The sequence below is a fragment of the Neofelis nebulosa genome, chromosome 15 (genome assembly GCF_028018385.1).
Source record: "Neofelis nebulosa isolate mNeoNeb1 chromosome 15, mNeoNeb1.pri, whole genome shotgun sequence".
NCBI lineage: Eukaryota > Metazoa > Chordata > Mammalia > Carnivora > Felidae > Neofelis > Neofelis nebulosa.
In genome coordinates, this window is record NC_080796.1 from 52313475 (window position 1) to 52319474 (window position 6000).

Sequence of the window (6000 nt, forward strand, 5' to 3'; positions counted from 1 at the left end):
GATTTAGATAATATTTTAGATGATAATCAATGTTAATAAGATTTCTTAATTTACGTATACATGGTTCAAACTGTTAGGAAAATTAGTGAACTTTTTGGCATTCATCATTCAATAAGTTTCTTATAGCGTCACTGTGCATCATTTCTTCTCTTCTAGGGAGAGACACACTCTTGTGGCTTATTAATATAATATATTCTTTGAAATAAGTTAGCATATATGTGTTACACTAGAATAGCACATCTCTCCAGTTTCCAATCGAGACTTTTATAAAAATAAATGGAATCATTATGTGCTTTTGAAACATATTAAGATTTTTGGTAACATTTAGAGATTTGTTATCTTAATTTCATTCTATTTAGGCTATTCAAAACTACTTTATATTCCCTAGATAAACAGAGGAAAATAGTTTCTTTTTTCTTTTTTCTCTCTAAAGAAAGAAAATAAAACTTTTTCGCATTTGAGGGCTTGTGTTTCTAACCACCATGTGGTAACTGAGACTGGCACATCCCTTCTCCTTTAAATAGTCAATAAAATACATAATAAACATTTAAAAAAAATTTTTTAACATTTATTTATTTTTGGGACAGAGAGGGACAGAGCATGAACAGGGGAGGGGCAGAGAGACAGGGAGACACAGAATCTGAAACAGGCTCCAGGCTCTGAGCGGTCAGCACAGAGCCCGACGCGGGGCTCGAACTCACGGACCATGAGATCATGACCTGAGCCGGAGTCGGCCGCTTAACCGACTGAACCACCCAGGTGCCCCCATAATAAACATTTTTAAATACTAGAAAACAGGAAGCACAGGAAACTGATCCATGAAAGAAGAGAAATGAAGTAGGTGAGCTCTTCATTGATCTGTCTTGTTGCCTGGAGAGAGTTTCCGTGTTATGAAAAACAATGGGGGACCTCAAACAGAGTTTGGCGGACTTGCCGAATTGAGGAGATGGAGGTCATTAAAGCTTAGATGGGAACTACCTTTTTGATGAGAAGCTTCGGAACTCAGGAGTGAGAGGCCACAGTAGTGGAGAGGAAGAGGCTACAGCAAGAGAGGAAACTCAGATCTGTGTAATTGTCCACTTGAGTCTTGAGCAGACTTCTGAACTATGCATGGCTGGGAAGAATTTAACCTCAGCCACGGAAGGAACCACAGAAGATGAATAAACAGGATAATCCTGAAAGCTCACACAAACTGGTGACTAGTTCATGCTCCAGTCAGCTGGATGGAAAAACCTCCTAAAATACATGATGCCTCATAGAATGTTCAAAGTGGTTTTGTTTTACTACTGCTGTAAAATCAGGCTACAACTAAAGGCTGCTTTGGACCTGCCCTAACAAAGCTTAAAAACAGATCTCTAAAGAATCAAGTGGATGAAAAGTAAACTAACTATACTTTAATAAAGTTCAATGATGTTTTCAGAAATCTAACAAAATTTAGCACCAACCAGAGTAAAATCCACAATGTATGGCATCTAATAAAAAATAACCACTCATCCAAAGGAACAATAAAATAGACCCATAACCAAGATAAACATCAATCAGCAGAAATGGACATAGAAAAAGCCCAGATTGTAGAAAAGACAGACACAGATATAATAAACCTATTGTAAGTATGGCCCATATGTTTAAGAAAGTAAAAGAAAACATGAATGTGATGAGCAGAAAAAAAGTACTATAGTGGTGAAAAATACAATATCTGAAATGAAAAATACACTGAACGGGGATAGCAGCAGATTCAACACCACAGAAGAAAAGATTACTTAAAGGATACTACAAAAGAACCTGGCCAAATATATCACAGGTATGTCAGGCAGAGAAAGACAGATACCACATGTTTTCATTCATATGTGGATTCTGAGAAACTCAACAGAAGACCAGGGGGGAGGTGGAGGGGGAAAATTACAGAGAGGGAAGGAGGCAAACCATAAGAGACTCTTAAACACTGAGAACAAACTGAGGGTTGATGGGGGGTGCGAGGGAGGGGAAAGTGGGTGATGGGCATTGAGGAGGGCACCTGTTGGGATGAGCACTGGGTGTTGTATGGAAAGCAATTTGACAATAAATTTCATAAAAAAAAAATAAATAAATAAATAAATAAATAAATAAATAAATAAATGTAACTTTGAAAAATAAATCACAGGTATGTAATAAACTACAAAAAACAAAAAAGGGAAAAGTGGGCAGAACAGCAATGAATTATGTGTTAACATCAGTTGCTCTGGCATCACATAATCAGAATCCCAGAAGATGAGAGAGAGGGGATAGAAGAGAGGAAAATCTATTTGAATTAATAATGTATATATTGTTTGAAGAAAAATTGCTATATTTCTGATAAAAACATTAGCCCACTCAATTTCACATTTCTACTCTAACAGTCACAAACCTTAAGATGATACAAATTTGTTATCTAAAATTTCTAGAGATCTGAATTCTGATGTGGGGCTGTGCTAATACCATGGTGTCAAAAGTATCACACTCCTTTCTGGAGGCTCTAGGGGAAAATAACTTTTCTTGTCTTTTCCAGTGTCTGGAAGCTGCCTGCATTCCTTGCCTGGTGAGCCCTTTCAGCTTCAAAGCCAATGATGCTCAATCCAATATTTTTCACACTGTATCACCCTAACACTGACTCTTCTGTTTCCAGCTTCCACTTTTAAGAACCCTTATAAGTTCTGTCAAAAATCCAGAAATAGCAAATTTTAAACCACCAAATTAATAAATAATATTTAATAAGAATTTATTGTGCATATAAGAACAGTCCTCAAAATGGGAGCTTTCAAAAGATAAAAACTGGTATGAAGCTTAGAGACATGAATTTATAGGATGGCCTCAAAAAGTGAAAATGAGGAAGTTGTTTGATCTCTACATGATTGATTATTCCAATGGAGATTCCCAGATGGCAGGGGATTGGTCAAAAGTGATTATTCTACACCATTTTTAGGAAAATGACAAGTTTCTCTTATGATTATCAGAGGCATTTATAAGAAATAACCTAAGTAAAGTTTCACAAAGTAAGCTTATGTTTATAAAATAAGCTAGATTTCCTTTTGCTTAAGTCGTTTTGTCTGCTCAGAGAATTCTCAAGTCCAATCTCCATTTCATACTTAATTTAACATTACATTGGGCCCTCCTGTATTATCTCTAATAATCTCCCTCTCTTAAAGTTAGATTATTAGCAAACTTAATTCCATCTTCAACCTTAATTCTCCTTTTGCATGTAACATACATCTTAGCATTTTCTGTGGGTTTGGACTTGGACATCTTGGGAGCCCATTATTCGACCTATCACACCTATTGATGGATTCAATAAGTTTAACATACCTCAGGCAGAAGGAGCATGAACAAAACCACATGAAGATACATCATAATCAAATTAATAAAATCAGAGAAAAAAAACTAAAAGGCAACTAGAAATTTAGGGCATGGAACACTGTAAATAATGTTGCCTCTAACTCAACTGTAAGAAAAATATTATATATATTATATATATTTATAAATATTATATATATATATATATAATTATATATATAAAGTTAGCTGACAGTGGACTTCAGAAGACAACAAAACACCCTGACTTCCAAAGAAGGAGAAGTTTCTGAAATAGTGACAAGTACATTTCAATTGTGCCAAGGTAAGGGAGAAAGTGGCAGGCAGCCATCTTGAAAGCAAATTGGAAAAAAATCAGCAAATATATTAAAGACCATGTTAATGCCAAGGTTGAGTTGCTATGAGAATTAGCAAAATCCTTGAGTATCAAATACAAGTTGAGAATCCCAAACAGTCACACAGTTCTTTTCTTTGTGATTCTACTGAGTCCTATTGAAAAAGACAGTGGATAGTGCAGGAGTTCATGGAGAGTCTCCCTCAGTGACACAAATGTTCAGTAGGTGATTGGCTGTTGCTAGGGAATGAGCACAAAGCCCCACACATATAACTGTGACCTTTTCTCCTAAGAAGTAAAATTCTTAAACTGTGGTGGGAGAAGCTTCAAATTGTCTTTCAGAACCCAGAAGAGGGAAAAAAAAAATCAATTGATCCTATAAGATGAGTAAAAACAAAGCTCTTCAGTTTTTATAGAAGGGCAACTCTCTGGCACCCAGGATAAAATCAAACTTCTTTTGAAGCTCGGAGGAAGAAAGAAAATCAAATGTTTATTCTGGAGAAGAGACAACAAAGGATCTTAGGCAAAATATCCTATACCTAAACCAAACAGGGGTCTTCTATTCCTATAAGAGAAGCAGGAATCTCTTGCCCAGAATCAAATAGAAACAGAATAAAGAGTTTGACTACCATGGACTGGAGGAGGGGGAAGGGTAAAAATAATGTCAAGAAGGAATTTGGACTCCACCTAAGATTGCAACTGTACCATGACAACAGAGAATTCCCCTGCCCTTACCACAAGCTTTGCACCAAGTAATCACACAACAGTTACCTACCCCTGGAGGAGGGCCAACTGCATGAAGAGAAACCCCACGTGTGGTACAGGTGAACAGTAACAGCTGAAAGCAAAAGCAGCAAAATGGAGAGAAAAACCTCAGGACCCCAACCCCCACTCTAAAGACAAGACAAGAAATAGCTAATAGAGGACATGGGAATATGTGCTGCACTGAAGGTAATGATAGTAACAACACAATATAAACTCAGCTCAGGGGCACCTGGGTGGTTCAGTTGGTTAAGCATCCAACTCTTGATTTTGGCTCAGGTCATGATCTCAGTTTGTGGGATCGAGCCTCACATCAGGCCCTGCACTGACAGCACGAGTCTGCTTGGGATTCTCTCTCTCCTTCTCTCTACCCTTCCCCCAACTCGCCTTGTTTCTCAAAATAAATAAACATTAAAAACAAAGAAAGCTCAACTTCTGATTATATTGACTCAATCATCACCCAAACAACCTGACAGAAATACTCATATCCAAGCATAAAGATTATGTACCTCAACTGAGGTCCCAAATGTAATATGGTAAATATGAAAAGTTAAAGAAGTATATTGTAAGCATCAGGACAACCAATATAGATGATATACTTGTTAATCATTTAAAAATAAATGTTTATAATATATACCTACAAATATAGAAGTGTTATAAGATTAAATGTATTTGTAATAAATGGTTAAGAACTCATACATTTTATGAAGTTACTCTCTATGAAAATTACCCTCCAGATCTAGAATTTTTAAGTTTTTCTCTAAATTAGATGTTATTATTATAGAATACAACTCAACTCACTTGTTCCTACTGGCAAATGTAAAATATGTATATTTACATAACATTAACTATAAAAATAACTATACTTATAAAGCTACTCATGTTATCATTATATTATATTTTGATTATTTAAATTGATTAGAGCCCAGATTTTGAAATCACTACTTATACATCTTTTTAATTTCAATACTTAAAAACAATGAAAAATAATATAAAAACACTTACATTTGTTGAGTGATCAATCATTTTGAGTTAGAAATCTAGCTACTTGAAAAACATAGTTCACAGTTATATTCATTTTTTGCCCTTAAGATAATCTAGTTAAACTTTAAAAACACGTTCTTTTTATTAATGGAAATGAGACAGACAACCTTTTGACTAGAGAGCTTGACAAAGGGCAAAATGGCTAGGCTTTATGGAAATCAAGTCTTAAAATTAAATTCAAACAACACAGAAAAAGAGGAGCCATTCAGCACCTATATTGGGATATATGAATAGTGAGGTGGGGCACTTAAAACATTTAAAATGGTCTCATTTAGTCTTTCATGACCTTAATACTATCGCTGCTCTTTTCAAATGGGCCATGTTATAAACATTTCAAGATCTGACAGTCCATGGATTTCTGTTTAGTATTAGATGAAAGTTGCGCAAATTATACAGTCTGTCTACTTTGATCTAATTGGGCAGATCAGGTGTAAACAGTTCTGCTTCTACCCTGTAGACAGAGCATCTCCGAAGATAAAACTGAATTAATTTTCTCATTGTTAAACAAAAATGTTTACAAAGATGTTGCATAGACA